Source organism: Marmota flaviventris, chromosome X (assembly GCF_047511675.1).
Source record: "Marmota flaviventris isolate mMarFla1 chromosome X, mMarFla1.hap1, whole genome shotgun sequence".
NCBI classification, from domain to species: Eukaryota; Metazoa; Chordata; class Mammalia; order Rodentia; family Sciuridae; genus Marmota; species Marmota flaviventris.
Window position 1 is genome coordinate 119,218,156 of NC_092518.1, and position 22,128 is coordinate 119,240,283.

Genomic DNA, 22,128 nt, shown 5'->3' on the forward strand with positions numbered 1-22,128 from the left:
GTGAGAGTAAGTCCTAGGCTTACTTTATAATAGCCTAGTCTCATGAGAACTAATCCATTCCTGCAGGAACTAAACCAGCCTCCAGAATTAACCCAGTCTCTTGAGAAAGACATTAATCCATTAGGATGAAGACCCTATGACCTAATTATTTTCTAAAGGTCTCACTATTTCTCAACATTGTTACATTGGGGACAAGTCTCAACATGAGTAATGGCGATGACAAACCATGTCCAAACCAGAACAACCTGGTAAATCTAATATATAAAACACTGAAATACTGCAAATGAAGTGCTTAACTCAAAATATGGTACATAGTGATCAGAAATTATTAACTTTTATTATAGTTGTTGTTTTATTGGTGCAATTTGTTGTGATGCATTTTGAGTAAATAACTGATGATCAAGTGTAAAATATGGAAAGTCAAGATTTCCTGCACTGCCCACTTCCAAATAATTTTATTCTCACCACCACATGCTACATCTCTAAATAAACTAGAAAATATAAAAATGCTTAGGAAGGGATTAGTAGAAGATAGTATTTTGATGTTATAGAGAAAGTATTAATCTATATGGTCAGGACACTTGAGGCTTAAGTCTCAGCTCTACCAGTTAATAGCTCTGGTTTGGGGGATGAGGGAAGAGCAAGTCAGTTAGCCTCTACTAGCTTCAATTTTCTCATCAAAAACTGAGTTTAAAAACATTCTTTGTTTATAGATGGAGTAACTAAATTCTATAGTATATTTTAAGTACTCAGGAAATTTTCCCAGCACATAACTGGATGTTAATGATCAATAAATGTTTCAGTAAAACAGAGGAAGGAAAGCATTTAATTTTACAAACCTATTCCTTGGGATTTACTTAACAGACTTACAAAGGGAAAGGCAATAAGATTGTATGCAATATTGAAGGACACAGTTTTAGTCAGCTTTTTCTCTGCTATGACTAAAAGACCCAACTAGAACAATTGTAGAGGAAGAAAAGTTTATTTGAGGGCTCAAGATTTAGAGGTCTCAGTCCATAGAAGGAAGGCTCCATTCCTTGGGGCTCCAGGTGAGGCTGTCCATCACAGTGGAAGAGGGTGACAGAGAGAAGCAGCTCACATGGTGATCAGAAAGCAGAGAGAGAGACTCCACTTTTGCCAGATCCAAGTATATACCCCAAAGGCATACCCTCAATGACCCACCTCCTCCAGCCACACCCTACCCACCTTCAGTTACCACTAAGTTAATCCCATCATGTGACTAACTCACCGATTGGGTTAAGGCTCTCATAACCCAACAATTTCTCCTCCAAACCTCTTGCATTGTCTCACATGTGAGCTTTTTGGGGATACCTCACATTGAAACCATAACAGACACTTTGATAGATGACCATTATTAAGACGATAATGAAAATACTTTGCAGGACAAATTCCTAACTGTCATCCTTGCTTTTCAGCAAGCAAGGCAGGTTAAGGAAAACTGAAAGCTATACATGATGGTGTTAAGTTCTATGTGCTGTGTTCAAGGGGAAACAGAAATGGGCAAGTTTTATGCTCAACTGCATCAACATGGATGTGTTACCTTTTCATATCTGTAACCAAAATGCATGACAAGAACAACTTAAATGAGGAAACATTTATTTTGGTTCCTGGTTTCAGAAGGTTCAGTCTAAGGTCAGCTGGCTCAATTGCTTTGAGTGTGTGGCAAAGCATAACATTATTGTGGAAGGGAAGAGGTGAAGATAGTTGCTCAGTTCATGGAAGCCAGGAAACAGAAAGGAGGGGGAGCAGGTAGGGATGAGATGTAGCCCTTTATATCTTGGGCATGCCCCCAGTGATCTAATTCTTCCAGCCATGTCCCAATTGCCTATAGTTTCTACCTTCTCCCAGTAGTCTGTTCAAATTGCTAATGCATCAAATGGATTAACCCACTGAAGAGGTCAGAGCCCCCATGATCCAATCACTTTCCCAAAACCCCACCTCTGAACATTGCTACACTGGGGGCCAAGCCTTCAACACATGAACTTTTGGGGAACATTACAGATCCAAATAATAAGAAATACAGATTCTTCTGGTTCTTGAGGTGCATTTTTGGGGTGACTAAATAACTGGATCCTCAAAGTATACCCTATAATATCTGCATTATTAAAACTGCCTCTTGGCATGGATGGAATTAGGCAACACTCATATCACATCCTACCATGGAACTCTCTCCCTGAGGTCTGGCTGGGCTTTTAAGGGGGTTGAGCCAGTCAGCAAGCAAGGCAGGTTAAGGAAAGAAAACATGGAGCAACTTCACATAATTGAATTTGCCAGTTACATGAACAGTCCACATTTGGGTCAAGCCCTTCCATCTGACTGATACAAGGCTGGATGGTACAAGGATCAGTATAGACAAGAATTAATAGAAAGTGTCATTGCCTTATGTGATATGATAAAATCCAGCCATGCATTGAATTGTGCTGAAATACTTTTGAAATGACTATAATTAATTTGGTTTTGGCAGTAGCCAAATAAACAATCAAAAAAACAAACTGTGTCAAATTCCTCTAGCTAAATTTGATTTTGTTAACATTTATTTGTGAGGTAGAAATAGATTTACTGGGTTTGACTCATGAATTACATTGTCTTAGAGTTTCTCTTTCTTTCCTCTGCAGTTATAGTGACTGAATACATAACACACACACACACACACACACACACACACACACACACAACAATATGCTTCTTCTGAGCTCTTTTTGTTAATTGGAGTATTCATCCACACAACTCCCTTTGTGTGCACCTGCTTTGTGACAATCAAATAAGATAAGGCTGGGGAGTGGTCATATATATAAGAGAAGAAAACCAAGAGGAAGAAAAGGAGTGAATATATAGGAATCTGTAAAGACCTGAGAATCGTTCCATGTCTCTTCATAAAAATACACAGAGAAGGGGAGGAGATGGAGTGGTAACTATTATTATGCAAACAAAAGGGATCTTATCATCTAACTTATTTTAGCATTCAAATTATCTAATAAAAGCAACTAGCATGACTTCAAAAGGATGATTTATCATTTTTATTATTATTTATTATTTTTATTATTTATTATTATTGACCATTTAGTATATTTTTCCCAGAGAGTTTTTATTGATATTCATTCCCTAACAGTACCTGAACTCAACAAACTCTCCCTTGGTTTCCAGGTCAAAAGACATAATAGATGGGGCCTATATGGTTGGTCTTTCTAGAAGCCTCAGAGGTTTCCAGTAGCAGGATGGGCTCTTTTCTCTGCCATGGACACTATTCATTAAGAACCTTCTTGGTACATGCTACTGTGACAGGGGGCAGGATTCACAAAATTATTGAATTTAATTTAACCTTTTGAAAACTAACGTAATAATTAGACAAATTTGTGGGGTACATGACAATATTTCAACACATGTATAGAATGTGTACTGATCAAATCAGAGTAATGATCCCTTCTATCTCCTTGTTATTTCTTTATATTTGGAGACTTCATGCTACTCTGTTCTAGTTCTTCATAAAAAACACAATAGGTTATTATGAATAGTCACCCCACTGTGCTGCACAACACTACAACCTATTCCTTCTCTCTGACTTTGTTTTAATTTAATCCTTTCAATGGCCCTGAAAGTAGGTAGGATTTCTGTTAGCACTTGTTTCTGTAACTTCATGTCCTAAATTGTTAAAAGGCAACAAAAGCACAGCTGTTGTTTTTAGTTCTCGCTAAAAACAGTAATTGCAATTATGACTGGAAAGATAATTAAATAATTTGTGCCTGTGATAAAAACATAGAAAACTTCAGTTGGAAAAGTTGGTTGAACTTCATGATAGTAAAAAATTCTCTCTACTGCTGGCCTTGAAGAAGAAGCTGCTCTGAGTTTTACTGTTGCAGAAAAAGAAACTCTGCCAGCAACCATATGAACTTGGAAAAGGACCTCCATACTTGAGAGCCAACCCTGGCCAATACCTTCATTGCAGCCTTGTGAAACCATGAACAGAGAACCCAGCTAATCTGTCCCCAGTTTGCTGACCCATGAGAAATGTGAGATAATTAACAAATGTTGTTTTAAACCACTAAATTTATGACAATTTGTTACACAGTGATAAAAAAAACTTGTATGAAGTTCATGAGTCTCACTCTTCCTCTTAAAAAGTGGGAATGTCAACTAATGACACCTCAACAAGTCACAAAGATTCAGCAGTTTGGTTATTTTCGCATTATTTAGGTAGTGACTAAGAACTTGGCCTCTGGTATGAAAATCTAATTCTGGGACCAACCCTACCAATTACTAGCTATTTGACTTTAGGGAAATCACCAGAGCTTTCTGGATCTGGTTTTCCACCTGAGATGCCATTTTCCATGCCTGTTTTGCTGTTGCCATTTAACAATTGAAGACATGGCATTACCAAGAGTTTGAAATGTTTACACAGATTAAGCAGGATCTAGTTGGTGGTGATCCACATACTGAATTCTTCAGACTGGGGTTTCAATGAGGGAAAAGTTTTCATAAAACAAATTCCTAGGCTACTCATTCTTAGAGAAGGTAGAAATGGTAAGGATTGGTGTAAAACTTATTTTAGAGCCTCTAAAGTTTTAGTTTGAAGGCTTCTGGAATCTCGCCCAGTGTTTGCTGGCTGCATTTGATCCCTATTCTGTTGTCCAAAGACAAATAAATAAATCATTAAATGTTAGCAAGAGGAAGTAAGTGGCTCTTAGAAATCACAGTCCTGATGGATGTCAGAGTAAAGACCAGCATTTAAGTTCTCTGGGCCTTCATGCCCCCTGCTTCTTCAGCTGCATCATCCTGTTCCTCCTAGAATATCTTTTGATTTGTTGTGAGGCCCCCAGAAAATAATTTCCACACATGGTTTCTTTCTTTGTTATTTTGCCCAAGGCCTGTATTCTTTAACTTGATTACATCTTGTCTCACTGATAGGAAATAATTTCAGCAAGTACTTAGCTTTAATAGTTGTCTCCCCATCATGGACTGCTAGTACCCATTCACAAATTCCACAGTGCTGTTCATCTCCATGATTTTTTCATCCCCTGCTTGCTCCAAGATGTAGATGTGGCTTACATGCACTTTCAGTGGAAAAAGTAAAGGTAAGAAGAACACACAAAGTGAAAAAAATACTCGTATAGAATTTTTTTAAAAGTGAAGATTGGGTTTAGTGGATTTCATGGAAGGATAGTGTTATTCCCCCTGACAAAATCCCACTCATCTTTCAAGACACAGCTTAGCTGACACCTCATCTAGGACTAATCCTCTGTCCTACCTTAGACAGACTTTAGCTCTTTTTCTAATCCTTTGTGCTTCCATTGCATTTTTTCTAGAACTCTTCTTTGGTATTTATCATGAATAGCCTTATAGTATTCTTCCCAACACAAAGGCAGTACATTCTCAGAGAACAGAGACCAATTTTTATTTATCTTTGCTTCATTCACCACCAGGGCAATGCTGGGCAAAGAAGAGGCACTCGATCACTGTTTGCTGAGTTGAATCTAAAATCAACTTTTTTAAACTTTGAAATTGACTGCAGCACACTTTTTGACAAAGCCCCTTTGGTGATTAATGAAACTGCTTGCATTTTTTGGATGTCGGAGGTGGGGGATGGTGCATAGGCACCTTCCAGTTGTAAACTTTTTACCAGAATCTCACATTCAGAAAGCTGGTTGGTGAAGGCTCTCTCGTTTTCAGTCTCCTCTATTTTTCACTCCTTGTGGGGCAGAACATAGGTTGGTATATCAGTCAGGATTCAGCACAAGAAACAAACATCACTCAACATTTTCTAGGCCAGGCACGGTGGTGCACACCTGTAACCCCAGCAGCTTGGGAGGCTAAGGCAGGAGGATTGAGAGTTCAAAGCAAACCTCAGCAACTTACCAAGGCCTGAAGCAACTTGGTGAGACCCTGTCTCTAAATAAAATATTAAAAAGGGTTAGAGATGTGGCTCAGTGGTAAAGTGCCCCTGGGTTCAATTCCTGGTACTAAAAAATAAAAACAAAAAACAAAGAAATATTTCCTAATCAGAAATCACTTAATAGAAGGAATTCATACTTTAAATTATTTGAAGGGATAAAGGAGTGGGCTCCATGCTCAACATAGAAAACTTATTCCTAGGACATGATAGAACTGACCCATCTGAAGAACTGCTATTTCTAAGGCCACTTGTGGAGTCATGAAATTCAAGAACATACTACTTTAGCCACGCTCCAGGAGTCAAGGCAGATGGAATCCAGAAGCAACCACTGCTACTCCTTGTACCATAACTGCCTCTTGGCTTCCACAGAGATGGTGACTGGATAATAGGACATGGACTTTGACCAGTGTGTCTGTTGCAACTTTTTATCAATACCAAGAAAATGAAAGAATGGACACAGGCCACCAGTTCAGAAAAATTGCACACCTCTGAGACTGAGTTTGCCAGCAGAAAACAACTAAAATGGTGACAACATAGTCTATATTTCACTTCTGCCTTCAAAAATCCAAGCAAGTGCATCCAGCTGGAGAATAATATGTTTTGCATCCAGACTCCCAACTACCAGACAGACTTGGCAATGGAGTTTCTAGCTTTGCAAACTATATAGTATAAAAAGGTGCATCAAAAGGAGACTAAGTGAGCTAATACACAATATGCCCACCAGCTAATTTTGGGATACTCTGCTGGCCTTGAATGACTATGGCACTAAGGAACTTTCTGTCCTATAGTCAGATAGACGTATTGTTCTGCAGACATCATTATACTAAATGTCAGTCATTGTTTGCCATGCTCACAGCCTTGGATGTTCCATAGCCTTGTTGAAGGATTTCCTGGATATATGATATGTGATCAGGGGTGGGCCATGAGACCAATGGTGGCTTATATGAAGTCTGACTATGGAGCTAAGTGGCTTGGATTGACTGATTTGAAAACAAAAATGAGCTAAACTAATAGAGTTATATCTTCACGAATTTAGATATAACTCTATTGGTTTAGCTCCTTTTAAACTTAAATTTTCAGGACAACTAAGCTGAAAAATCATCAGGGAGACTTAGGGCTGGAAAGGCCTTTGTATAATATGTACAAGATGAAATTGTTATGAAATCAGATTGCTAGAGAGGTAAATGGAGCAACTATGCAAGGGGAAACAGATACTCCAAGCAGAAGACGTGGCAGCCCCTGAGTGAGCCCCAGAAAAAGTAGCTGTCACCATTCTTGGTGTCTTTGGAGGTCAGTTCCATTCCAGGGCTATATTCTCTTTATTTGCCTTGGGAGTAACTTCAGTGGCAAAAAAATCTCTGAATAAAACCAGTCCACAATGAAAAATGGATGGGAAATTCACTTCCTCCCATGGGACATGTGGCAAAGGCATGCTATGTTTGTCAACCTATTTGATCTTCCTGAGCAGCAAGTAAGAGTACATTTCCCATCCCTTCTTGGAGGGTCACTGTAAGTTCTTACCATGGGGAATGAGAGCTGCTATGATATGTTATTTCCAGTCCAAGGAAGTTTAAAAAGGTGCTCTCTTCTTCACCCACGTGGCTGAGGCTAAACTCTTTGATATCAAGGCATTGCACTATTGAAGTAGCCAGGATCTCTGAGTCCCTTGGAAGAAAGTTGCAAAGAGATCTACTTGAGCTTCACTAGACTATAACATGACCTTTCTTGTGTTACAACACTGATTAAGGGTAGGGATAATTGTCCACTGCAACAGCTAATATTCATTATTCCAGTTAACACAGACTGGCATCCTGGCTGAGGGGTCCACAGTGCTTCTTACTGTGCAACAGTGTCCCTTCAGCATAGTGTTAGGGATGCTGTTGTTCATATGACATTGGGACCTGAAGGTTCTCTGTCAGCTTCCAGGAATATACTTAATCTGATTTAGATGTAGTAGGACTTAGTAGCAGCAATTTGGAGAACTGTTTTTTTTTTTTTTTTTTTGATGGGATACCTCAGGAAGATATTCCCTTATGCCTTTATGAAAAATAGTTACGGCATATAAACTTTAAAGTCTCTTGTATATAAGAGAAAATATTTCCCACTTCCAGAAGAAACTGCTTCTACCTAAGAGTCAAGGAGAAAGGACTGTGGTCTCCTTGCTGATGTCAGTGGCAGAAATTCTATGTAACTCAGTGAATGACTGAGTGATGAAACCTCTAGAAGGAAGGGGCCTTGACTGTGTTGTTTGCCACTATGTCACTGGAGCCAAGAATAATGCCCATTGCAGGTGTTCAAAAATTTGTTACACCAATGATATGAGATGAAGTTAACCTTTCACATCTTTGGTTAGGACCATTATTTGACTTTAAATTCACTTAAGGGGCTGAAGGTGTAGCTTTAGTGTACAGCACTTATCTAGCATGTCCTGGGTTTGATCCTCAGGTTTGACTACAAAAGTAATTAAAGCATTTTAAAGGGCTTTCAGTTAGCCAAGAAATATAAATTGATCCCATGAGCAAATCCAGGAATTCATAAAAAACTCATGAGAATGATACCCAAGTAATTATTATAGGCAACATCAGTAGACATGGGGGATCTGGCTCCCTCAGCAGTTTCTCTGATTTGTTGTGTGAACTTGGGCAAATGATTTCATTCAGCCTCAATTTCCTCATTTACAAATGGAGATATGAATCTCGGTCTTGTATGTCCCAGAGAGTTGTGAAGCTCAAATAACTCAACAAACAGGAAAGAGTTTAACAAACTCTAAAGTATGTGTGTGTGTGTGTGTGTAACGCATATACATATATATACACTTATGTATATTTGTATGTACTTGTAAAATAAGTCATTGCCAGTCACATGTTTGAAGCAGACTATAAAGTCTTAATCATCCTCCAGTATTTATGTTTATATTATCCCCTTTAGACATTGTTCTAATCAGATGTTTCACTGCTGTGACCAAAAGACCAGACAAAAACACTTTTAGAGGACAAAAAGTTTAGTTGGGGGCTCACAGCTTTAGAGGTCTCAGTCTACAGACAGCCACCTCCATTGCTCTGGGCCAGAGATGAGGCAGAACATCATGGAGGAAAAGTGTGGTGGAGGAAGGCAGCTTGGGACATTTCACCAGGAAGCTCCACTCACCAGAGACAAGATATAAACTCCAAAAGCAGATCCCCCAATGACCCATCTTCTCCAGCCACACCTTACCTGCCTAAAGTTACCACCCAGTTAATCCCTACTAGAGATTAATGTACTGATTAGGTTAAGGCTTTCATTACCTAATCATTTTACCTCTAAACTTTCTTGCATTGTCTCACACATGACTTTTGGGTGACAACTCATAGCTAAACCATAATAGGCATATATTCCCAAATTCTGTTCAGTGCAGGAGAAATTTACTGTGCTGTTTGTATAATTGTTGACATAAGAAGAAGATAAAGAGGTATGATTAACTTGCATATCTCAGGAAAACCAGTGAAAGATCCAGATGACCAAATCCATAATGGAGAAGCTTGTTTGAATTATGCATATCTTTTATCATCCAGGGTAACTAAAACTTGTCTAAGTAGCCCAGAGAGCAGAACTACCATCAGATATCTTGGTAGTGTTTGGACTATACAATGCAAGCATACTTACAGGTTGCCTCACTCTGCAAAATAGTTGATTACCTATGCAGACATTCTCTCACTTTAAGTGCAAGAGATACTCAACAATTTATTCACTCATTCACAATCCAGAAGCACTTCTATAATTTGATAAAGCAAAAACTTATTTTTAAAGGGAATGTTTACTCTGTGATACTTTTAGTCAGACAATTCAATCTATTGAGTGTTTTTTGTTGTATTAGGCCCTGCTTGAAGCAGTGAGGTCCATGGTGATATTTAACAGATGGGTCCTATTTTTCAGGTCACCACCAGTTAAACTGGGATTAATTGGGGAAAGTGTCCCAGAAGAGAAGAACCATTAGTTTTACATTGCTGCATTAAAAATTGACACAACTATGGTGACTTAAAAATCATACATATTTCTTTTTTTCCACATTTTTATTAGTGCAATATACTTATACATATTGATGGGATTTGTTGTTACATATTCATACATGCACGTAAAATAATGACATAATTTAGCCAATATCACTCCCCAGCAATTCCCACTTTTCTCCCTACCTCCCACCCTTTGGTCCCTTTCCTCCTCTGATCTCCCTTTGATTTTTAGGAGATCCACCCCCACCTTTGTTTTATCTTTTTTCCTCTCTAACTCCTGCATATGAGAGAAAACATACCACTCTTAACCTTCTGAGTTTTACTTATTTCACTTAACATGATGATCTCTAGTTCTATTCGTTTTCCTGCAAATGCCATAATTTCATTTTTCATACCTGTTTCTTAGCTCACAGTTCTGTAGGACATACCTCAGATGACTTCTATGCTCAGAATGTCATAAGGCTGAAATCAAGGTATCAGCCAAGCTGAATTTTCATCTGGAAAATCCATAAAAAAAATCTGTTTCCAAACTCACTCAGCTCATTGGTTGAATTTAATTTATTGAGAGTTAGGACTGAAGTTTCTGTTTCCTCCTGGATGTCAGCCAGAGGTTACCTTCAGCTCCTAAGGTGGCCCACATTCCTTGTCATGTGGTCCCCTCCATCTTCAAAGCAATAATGGTTTGCAAAATCCTTCTCAACCTTTAAATCTCTGACTTCTTCTGCAACCACCTAAAATAAACCCAGTTTTTAAAGGGTTCACTTGGTCAGGTCAGCCCATCCAGAATAATCTTCCCTTACCATATATTGGAACATCATCTTGGGAGTGATCACTTATTGTATTCCAAGCTTCTACTCACACTTAAGGGGATTGTGCAGGGCATTGCACACACCAGGAGACAGAAATCTTAGTGGCCCTGTTATCATTTTGCTTACTACAAGTGGATGTCAAAATAGTCCTGGAGAGTGGCAATCTATAAATGCTACAGAACCATGTTGCAGAGTTCAGCAAGGCACATTTTGCCTGTTCCCAGTATCCCATATTTGCTTCCTTTATTGTTTTCTATGACACTCTCTTGTTTGGATTACTGAATACGAAAGAAGATCAATTAGAAAAGTTAGTGTTTACATCTGGCCTTTGGGCCTCAAATAAGATCTAGCACAGGAGTGACTTTCTACATGGCAAATTGGAGCAGTACTTCTTGAATCAGTAGAATAAGTAAAGAAGATGGCTTTCATCAATGGGGTAGGGAGTTAGCCAACCTGTTAAGGGTCCAGATAGAAAATAAAAAAAGGTAGAGGAAAGGAAAATTTGCTTTGTTTTTGAGCTGGAACTTCTTTCTTCTCCTGCTTTCAGACATCAGAGCCCCTCATTCTCAGGCTTTTGGACTCTGGGACTTATATTAGTGGTGGCATATAATGGGACTTTTTAGCTTCTGTAAATGTGTGAATCAAATCCCATAGTATATCCTTTCATATATATAGTCACTTATCTAATATATGATTATCCAGGCATCAGTTTCCTCTTCTATAAAAAGGAGATGATCACATTCAACCATAAGAATGGGATCCTGATTGGAATGGGTTGTACACTCCATGTATGTATAATATGTCAAAATACACTCTACTGTCATGTATATCTACAAAACAAAAACAAATTTTAAAAATCAGGGGGTAATATCCATGCTGAATGAAGTATTCTAGTGACAACTCTTATTTTTCCATAATTCTAAGTTTCTTGATAGCAGAAACAATATATTAAGGAATCACAGTCCAGTCTGATACATCTGTTTTGACACTGGCATTTTGATAAAATATCACCAGAAAATCCTCATGTCCAAATGAGACTATGAAAACATTCTCACTGAGAATTGTACACCCATATCACCCTCATTTCCTTTCACAGTGCTTCACGTATAACAGGAACTTCACTGATATTTGTAAGTGGTAGAAATGATGAATTGGTTTATATATTTTCTTCATGTAAATTGTATGCTCATTGAGGGCAGATAATTTTTTCTTGTTATCAATATTCCACGTGTTTTGTTCTTTCAGAAGGAAATATTAATTTTATCATGATTTTTTTCAAGGAGTAAGCAATATTTGGTCATGAACAATTCCTTCATTCATCCAAATTCTCAGATTTAGATAAAACCTGAGGGAAGATTGAATTTGAGCATTCCAGTAAGAAGATTAGCTTTTTAATGTTTAGGAACCATCAGGGAAAAAGAGATTCCATAACCTTCCCCAGGAACTTGCTTCAGAGTTAGATTATATAGAAGGAAGACAATAAGGATTATTAAAATCCCTCATGCTCTACATAAATCTATTTCCAAGTGCTAATAGGGTTCTCAGGAAGTCAGACACTTCTTGCCTTCTTCTTGCAAGTGTGCATGCACGTGTGTGTGTGTGTGTGTGTGTGAGATGTGTTTTTACAAGGCAAGAGAACAGGTTGTTTGGTCTGCCTAAGGTAGTGAAGGAAATGGGTTTCCTCAGAGAATCTAAATTAAAGATCTCCTATAGCAGAGTAGTTAATGAATAGACATTAGTCTTTCAAAAAGATAGATTCTGTTACAGATTCAAGCTCCACTGTCTGATTTTGAAAGTTCTTTAACCACCGAGAGAGCCTCAGTTACCTCATCTAGAAAATAGGGTGGAAGGATGGTCATTAAGATTAAATGAGAGGTGGGCTGGGGATGTGGCTCAAGCAGTAGCGCGCTCGCCTGGCATGCGTGCAGCCCGGGTTTGATCCTCAGCACCACATACAAACGAAGATGTTGTGTCTGCTGAAAACTAAAAAATAAATATTAAAATTCTCTCTCTCTGTTTAAAAAAAAAGATTAAATGAGAGGGCTGGGGATGTGGCTCAAGCAATAGCACACTCGCCTGGCATGTGCGAGGTGCTGGGTTCAATCCTCAGCACCACATAAAAATAAAATAAAGATGTTGTGTCCACCAAAAACTGAAAAATAAATATTAAAAAATTTTCTCTCTCTCTCTCTCAAAAAAAAGATTAAATGAGAGAATTCACATAAAAACCATAGCACATGTTTAGCAGGTAATATAAATGCCAGCCATTTATATCATAAGTAGAATTTTTTTTTAGCAAGAATGTTTTAATACTTAACTTGGCATAATGGTCATCATGAAGGTATTTCCTCATCTTGGCAAATTAACAACATAGCATTACTTTACTGAAAAAAAAATGAATATTCCTGTGAGAACCACAAAGGATCTACAAGATTCTCTTTTATTTATCATTTATTGAAATATTATTATCATTCTGTGTAAGAATCTCCAAGCACGGTACCAGACACTTTTGACTACAGAAATGGATCAGACACAGATCCTGCATGGTCTAGGAGAGAAGATATTAAGTGCATAAAACTAACTACACCTGAGGGACAAAAGACTGCAAGAGACACAGGTAAAGCATAAGAGAATTTGGAAAAGGGATCACTTTTAGATCTGCCTGTGATGTCCCCATGTCTACCTCTAAGTCACAAAGTAGCAGAGAACATCAGAGGTTCACTTTCTCAAACATCTTTCCTTCAAGTCTTGACCTCTGTCTATTTCCTGCTATGTAAAATAGACGTGATACTCAAACCTGTCCCATATGGTGGTGACACAGATTAACTCTCTTCAGACATGGTGTGTCCTTGATCAAGGGAAAGTATTGCAATGCTTTTTACTGAAACTCCTCAGGCTCAACTTACTATGAAGTCATTTCAGAAGATAGGTGCATCCAGGTACTTTGTGGAGGCTTCAGATTTTGTCCATTTAAAGTGGAGTGAATCACTGTACTGGCATAACTATCATCTTCTCCTTCTAGTGTGCCTTAGTTTGGGAAATCGACAAAGATATCAATAGCACTCTACTTTACCCTGATCTTTTGGCAGCCCAACTGCCCTAAAATTTCAGATGAGGCTTTTACATGCATATAAAAACTATGAAAATCATATGTAATCATATGAATCATTTCATATGATGTTTTCAACTGTACCTACACAAGAAAGAAAATAGTAATGTATGTTTCCCCCCACACACAGGTTTCTGGGGCATACTTTGGGGTCAGCAAGGCAAATCCTTTGGGGATAACATAGTTATTCTCCCATCTCTCTGAAAATGGAGAATACATCTAATAATTACTTATGCTTCAAACGTCATAATTCATATGTTCTGATGTCTACTCAAGCTTCTTAAAATAGGATTTTTCTGGTGTGCCCATTGGTAATTGTTTATGAGGCAGAAATATACTAATTAGTTGGTATTATTAGTTCAATTCCCCAGAACATTAGCCAATGTTGACACTAAATAAGATGGTTCTTTGCTGTGAGTTTCATGATTTTGCTGCAACTGTACTGATTTTTAGTAATGAGAAATCATAGCCTTAATATCAGCACAAGTTACATCTGAAACATATTTTGGGGGTCTGGATGGGGGTTTTCTGCAGAGGTGAAGGAAAGTGCAGACTATAAATGAAGGAGACTCTGGACGAAAAGGACCATTCATGGGGCTGGGGATGTGGCTCAAGCAGTAGCGCGCTTGCCTGGCATGCGTGCGGCCCGGGTTCTATCCTCAGCACCACATACAAAGATGTTGTGTCCACCAAATACTAAAAAATAAATATTAAAATTCTCTCTCTCTCACTCTTTCTTTAAAAAAAAAAAAAAAGGACCATTCATTATTTCTGAAGTCCAAAGGTTAAATGTTTCTTTTTTTAAAAAAATTATTTGTTGTTAGTTGTTTTTCTTTTTTAAATTTTTTAAATTATTTTTATTTGTTTTAATTAGTTATACATGACAGGAGAATGCACTTATATAATTTGATATATTATATATAGATGGGATATAATTTCTCATTTTTCTGAGTTTACATATTGTAGAATCACATTGGTCATGCAGTCACATACATACATACAGTAATAATGTCTGTTTCATTCTACTATCTTTCTTATCCCCACATCCCCTGCCTTCCCCTCCTTTCACTTCCCTCTACCTAATCTAAGGTAATGCTATTTTTTTGCCTTTTTACATGTACTTTTTTGTTTTTGTTTTTGTTTTTTGCATTACAATTCTTAATACACATATATACTACAATTTTTATATCTCTGTTTGTATATAAATGGTTTCTTGCAGTAATGCTGTAGCACTATGCCACAGAAAACAATTGGTAAAGGCTTCAGAAGTGTTGGCCAAGGGGCTAGCGATGTAGCTCAGTGGTAGAATGTTCACCTATTCCTGCCCAAGGTCCTGGTTCAGTTCCCAGTACCATAAAAACTATTGATTAAGTTCAGCTCAATTCCCCCCACCTAACATTGCTTGAATACACTCACACGTTTACATCTTCTTGTGATTTATGATGTGGGACAGATGCCAGCATTGCTTCTAGAATCATCTTGAACAACATGAGAAATCAAGAAACTGTGGTAATAGCCCTGGCTGGTTATATAACTGCAGAAAGCAATTAAATTTAGAAAAACTAAACAACAGAACTGGACTAAAGTTTTCTTATGAACTATCTCACAGTGATATTATTGATTTGTAACTCAATCCTTAGTAATATGTAAACACACACATATATATGTGTATCTAATAGGGTCATCCTGAAATAGGTGTTAGTAACTTTTCCTTCAATCCTCTCACTTTTTTCTGTGAAGTATGTACCTTTTCACATGCTAATAATCTTTTCATACTTTTTTCTCACCCCTAATAATCCTTTCACACTTTTTTCTCACAATGTCCTCCAAACACATTTGTGAAACAGGTAAAGGCTCCAGGTTTCAGAAAAGGAAACTGAAGGTCTGTAAGATTAAGCCACCTACCCAAAGTTACACAGCTACCACATGATCCCCATCCTCTGCCTAGTGAGAGAATGTTCTCTGCACTCTTCTGCCTGGATCTGTTTCATTAAATAAGTGGGACTCCCCCAGTGGCCAATCAAACCTATTCAGGAGACATGTTTTATCCCTCCCCTGGCTTAAGCAGAACTAGCTCTGACTTTTCTGGTCACTGTCAGATAATGAAAACATATCATCACTTCAGCTAATAAACCACATTCCATTTCCAATAAAGAGTCCATCTCCACTTAGGAATTGAAACCCTTATCTTCATTCAAAGCTAAATCTCCTCCATTTCCTCAACTAGGACCTGCAGTGGGAAAAGTTCTGCACCTTGAACTTCTACTCCTCCCCACCAAGCTAACAGTAGTTTCTGACTTCTTCAAGGGTCATAGCAGGGACAGAGAAGAGAGTTAAGGAGACAAGAATGACCTTGCTCAATGAGTGCTGCAATGATAACCCAGCATTAGTGCTCTCTGAATTTAGCAGATGTTTCCAGTGGCTCTCACTCTCTGGGTTGCTTTGTGGACTCCTCCTTTATATGCTTAATGTTAGAGCAAGATTAATAATCAAAGGCCAGCTTTGTAAAACCTCCTTAGTGTTGAGGTCTCAGCTGTAGCGGAGATAAAATTAATTTCATTGTAACATCCTGTTACATGTAGCTGATTTATGTTCTCATAATGTGACTAGGATCACAAGCTTTGGAGTTAATGAGACCTGACTTTGAATGCAGGTTCTGACATTGGAAAAGCTTTCCTAGCCTCTCTAAGTCTGTTTTTTTAAATGTATGAAATGCATATTATAATGCTTACTTCATATGCATATAAAATTCTATAAATAAAATTATATATTAGTTTTCTGTCATAAAATAGACATTTGATAATTGGTGGTAGTAGCAGCCATTTTGTTATATAGGCAAATCTGACCCCAATAAACATTGCAGAGTAGATAGTTTTCTTTAGCATACTTCATCCTGTGCTGCCTCCTGGTACCCTAAAACCTGCAGGGTTCTTCACTTTTTTTGCTGTGCTTGAAATCCTTCACTAGGTTATCCCACCTAGGGCTACCAGCCATGCAAAAGGATTTTTTCCAAGTTGTAATGATTAAAGGGGGTGATACATTTAAGATGATTGCCTAGCATCTGACACTAGTAAGTGCTCAAGAAATTTGAATTGTTATTATTATTGTTTGTGTTATCATTATGATCTTTCCATGTTCCTGTTTTTTTTTTTAAGTTCCTTATACCTACAGTCTCAACTCCTTCATTCTCAACAGTGACCAGATGTGGAAAGTTTCTTCTATAACAATTTGCTTGTGACTCTTCCAAATGACAGTGTATATTGGTTTAATTAGAATGCAGATTCTGAGAGGGAGGGAGGAATGGAGAGAAAGGGGAAGTACTGGGGACTGAAATGGAGCAAATTATATTCCATAAATTTGCTGGGTGTGGTGGTGCACACTGGAATTCCAGTGGTTTGGGAGGCTGAGGCAGGAGGTTTGCAAGTTCAAAGCCAGCCTCAGCAAAAGTGAGGCCCTAAGTGACTCAGTGAGACTCTGCCTCTAAATAAAATACACAATAGGGCTGGGAATGTGGCTCAGCAGGTAAGTGCCTCAGAGTTCAATCCCTGGTACAACAACAACAACAACAAAAAAAAAACATGATATATTCTATACTTTTATGATTATGTCAAAATTAATCCTAAACTTACTGTGTGAAGAAATGGTAGAAATATACATGATTGTTAAGGACCTTTTGGAGTAATTAAGTGAATTTGGATTTTATTATGTAGCTAGGATGAATCCAATAAAAGGAAAAAGCAGAGAATAAAAACTGAATCTATATAATTCAATTGTGTACATACTGAATTTTGGTAAATTAAATCTAACATAGAATCAGAACCCTATTGGCCAAGAAGCCCTTGGAATTGGGATGTAAATGTCTTTGTAGTGAAAATAAAATTGCCCTGTAAATTAAAAAATAAAAAAGACATTCAACTCAGAAATTTTTTGAGATACTGTGATGAGCAACAAAGGAACAAATAATAATAAACCTAGTTATTGGCCAAAAAATCCTAATGTTATGTGTAATTAAAAAGAACCAATAAAAAAACCTGTAGGGCTGGGGTTGTGGCTCAGGAGTAGAGTGCTCACTTAGCACATATAAGGCCCTGGGTTCATTCCCCAGCACCACATCAAAATAAATGAACAAATAAAATAAAGGTATTGTGTCCAACTACAACTAAAAAATAAATATTAAAAAAAAAAACAACCCTGCAGGTTCTGTGCTAGGGGTGTAGCTCAGGGGTACAGTGCTTGCTTTGCATGCATGAGGCCCTGGATTTAATCTCCAGCACAGCTGGAAAGAGAGAGAAAAAAATAAGAACACAGGTTCTGAAATTATACCAGCTTGACTTCAAGTCACAGCTCTGTTCCTTAGTAGCTGTGTGACCTTGAATAAGGCACCCAAACTTTTTGAAAATCTATTGTCTCATATGTAAAATGGGGACAACAATAGTGTATATCTTGGAGGTTTTCTTCTGAGAATTAAACAAGACTAAGTATATAAAGCACTTGGCACAAGTCCTGGACCATAGTAAACACTCAGCAAATGTTATCTGTTCTTGTACTGCTGTTCCTATAACAATCAGTTAGCAACTACCCACCATGAGGTCCTTTATGTGCTACAACTACAGATGGAAAGATGAAAGGAAAAGACACAGTTCCAGAACTCACAGAATATACATTATACTGCAGGAGTTCTCAAATCTGCATATCGCCTAAGGGGCTTGAAAAACTCTCAATGCTGCATCCTCACAATGAAATCAAAATCCCTTGGTGGCAACAGGCTTGGGACCTGAGCATCAGGATATTTGGGGGGTGGTTTCACTGTGTAGCCAGAGTTGAGAACCACTGACCTAATGCAGAGTTTGACAAAAACATTCTCTTAAAAGGACCAGAGAGTAAATACTTTAGACTTTGTGGACCAGGTATTCTCTGCACTGATTGAAGTTCAAAAGCAACTGCAGATAATACATAAGTGAATGATCAAGGCTGTGAGGCAATACAACTTTATTTACAAAAACAGGTAAGCCATAGTTTCCTGATTCCTAATAAAGAGTAGCAAACTAAATCAAATATCACAAAACAGCATAGTGGGTGCAACAATAGGTCTAGAAGAACATTCCAGAAGTGGTGAAATTTAAGCTGAGACTTGAAAGAGCTAGTCAGGAGAAGCAGCACAAGGCAGGGGCAGGTGGAAGAAAGATCTTCCAAGGAGAAAAAAGTGACAGCACTAGCAGCAATAGCTGTTAAGTGAGCATGGCGAGTTGATGGACCTGAAAATAGTTGGTATGGCTCAAGTGTACAGTAGGTATTAGGAGAGAGGTAGGAGATTACTCGGGACAGATAGGAACAAATATGCAGGAGCCAGACCATGACAAACTTTATATGTTGGGCTAAGGATTCTAAACTTTATCTTGAAGACCCTGGGAACAATGGCATTATAGAATCACATTTTCAAAAGAGCATCTGACAGGTAAGGATACTGATGGGGAGGGTAGTGCTGCAGACTGGTAGCAGCTGAATACAATTATAGTGATAGGTAAGAAATAATGACAGGGAGCTGGGTGCAGTGGTGCATGCCTGTCATCCCAGCAGCTCAGGAAACTGAGGCAGGAGGATAGTGAGTTCAAAGTCAGCCTCAGCAAAAGTGAGGCACTAAGCAACTCAGTGAGACCCTGTGTCTAAATAAAATACAAAATGGGGCTGGGGATGTGGCTCAGTGGTCAAGTGCCCCTGGGTTTAATCCCCAGTACTCAAAATAAAAATGAGCATAGGAACTATTGCATTGATAAGAAGAAGGGGAGGAATCTAAAATGTACAAAGAAGTAGAGCAGACAGTAGGAGGTAGACTGATGGAACTGAGATGGTGCTGTCTGAGAGAATAATACATCAGGAAGCCATTTATGGCTTGTGCAGCTGACAACATTGGTGCTATTCCTTGAGATAAGGTGCACTGATGGAAAGATTCAGGAAGATCATGAGCATGGTGTCATACATATGGAGTTTGCAATGCCAGTGGAACATCATATGGATCTGGACACTTAGCAGTCTTGAACTTAGGAGGGAGATTTAGATGGATGAAAGAAATGGGAAGTTAATAGCATATAGATGGTTGTTAGAGCAGTGGTTTTTGATGAGTTCAGCCAAGCAGTATGGACAAAGAGAAGAAGGGATTTAAAAAATCATAATTCAGGGCTGGGGTTGTGCCTCAGTGGTAGAGCACCTACCTGCCTGGCATGTGTGAGGCACCGGGTTCAATCCTCAGCACCACATAAAAATAAATAAGACAAAGGTATTATGACCATATACAACTAAAATAAAAAATTTTTTTAAAAATCATAATTCTGGGCTGGGGTTGTGGCTCAGCGGTAGAGTGCTTGCCTAGCATGTGCGAGGAGGCCCTGGATGCAATCCTTAGTACCACATAAAAATAAGTAAATAAAATAAAGGTATTGTGTCCAACTACAACTAAAAAATAAATTTTAAAAAATCATAATTCTGGGAATACATGGATATGGCTATCATTTATGGGGTATTTGTATGTGTGTCAGGAACTGTGCTAAGCTCTTTATACAGATCATCTAATTTCCACCCATCCTCTATAGTATATAATATTACTATCTCAGTTTCCAGCTGAAGGAAAGTGATACCAGAAGGTTTAAGCAATATATTCCAGAACACAAAGCTGGGTTGACCCTACGGCTCTCTAACTCCAGAGAACATGCTGGTTAATGACTACACTTTCCTGCCTTCCATAGGAAGTCAAGCATGAGGATATTTCAGAGAGGAATTAGCCAGCTGGTTGCGATGGCACACACCTGTAATCCTAACAGCTCGGGAGACAGGAGGATCACAGGTTCAAAGCCAGCCTCAGCAATGGCAAGGCCCTAAGCAACTCAGTGAGACCCTGTCTCTAAATAAAATACAAAATAGGGCTGGGGGTATGGCTCAGTGGTTGAGTGCCCCTGAGTTCAATCTCTAGTACCCCGGCCTCCAACAAAAAAGAGAGAAAGAAAGGGGAATTAGCTAGACTCCAATGCTTCAGAAGCTACATAGAGTGAAGATGAAAACATGTGTCATTTAAGATTTGTCAGGACCCAGTCTACAGTTCATCGGTGAGCAAATGAGAGGCGAGAAAGTAAGAAAATGCTTTCAAGGGTAGACAGTCCATCAAGACCTTGTATGTTCCAAACCATAACACCATCAGTGAGGGTGATTGTTTTTTAGGATACTGCAGCACTGGGTAGAAGGGATTGACAATAGAGCAAGAGAAAAATGACACAAAGCCCATTTCTCTTGCAAAGATTCTATTGTTCTCTCAAATAAGCATACTTTGGACTATTGTAAGATTTGGGGTTATTTCTAGATTTCTGAGAAAGTTGATTTCAACTAATATGGCTAGCATTCTTTTTTTCTGTTTATTTGTTGTGTTGTTTGTTTATTTGTTTTGTTTTTTTGAGAGTAGATTTTTGGAATTCTTTATACTGCCATTCCTGCTAACATTGCCATACAATTTGTTTTTTAATATCAACTTTGTATCTTCTGATATTTCCAAATTTTCTTGTTATAACAGAATTTTTAACATTCTTTAGAATTTCCTACAGACCTGATTATGCATTTGTGAATACCACATGTTGTAGGATTATATCACTTCTTTTATTCCTTTATTTTTCATGTCTTTATTAAAAATAATACAATGAAAAAAGATCTTGTCTGTGATGTGGAAGAGATGGATAATGTGTCATGAGAGAAAGTGTTCTATTTTGTTTTGTTATTTGCTTTTAATATGGGAGATGCTTAAATATGTTGAAATGCAAAGTTGGAAGGAACCGGAAAGAGACAAATCTTGAAGACAGAAGTGAGTGATGGGATGACTCGTGGTGACTCAAGGTCGCAGGAATGTCAGGATGAGTGACCCTCAGAGCACTACTTCCATTGGAGAAAGAAATGCAGAAATGGAGGGGAAATTCTACTCATTGGTCTTAATTTTTCTCTGCACTAAAATGCACTGTTCTCCCACCTGCTCTGTATATGGGAAATTAACTTACAGGAAACTTCTGATTGGATTTGACCAATGGGAGGCACCAGCCTGAAGTGGGAGATGGAGAAGCAAGCAAGACCTGGGTATTAACTTCCCTGGGGCCTCTCTTAACAGTGTAGCTTCAGGTTCACTATTTCCCTCTATCAAAGGCTACAGCTCCAGTTGGGTAGCCATCTCTACAAAGTTGCCCTCTGCAAGTTGTGATGACCACTTGCTTTCTTAGCCCTTTCAAAGCTGGATATTTAACACACTCCACCTTTGCTGGCTCCAGGATCTGCACTATATCATGG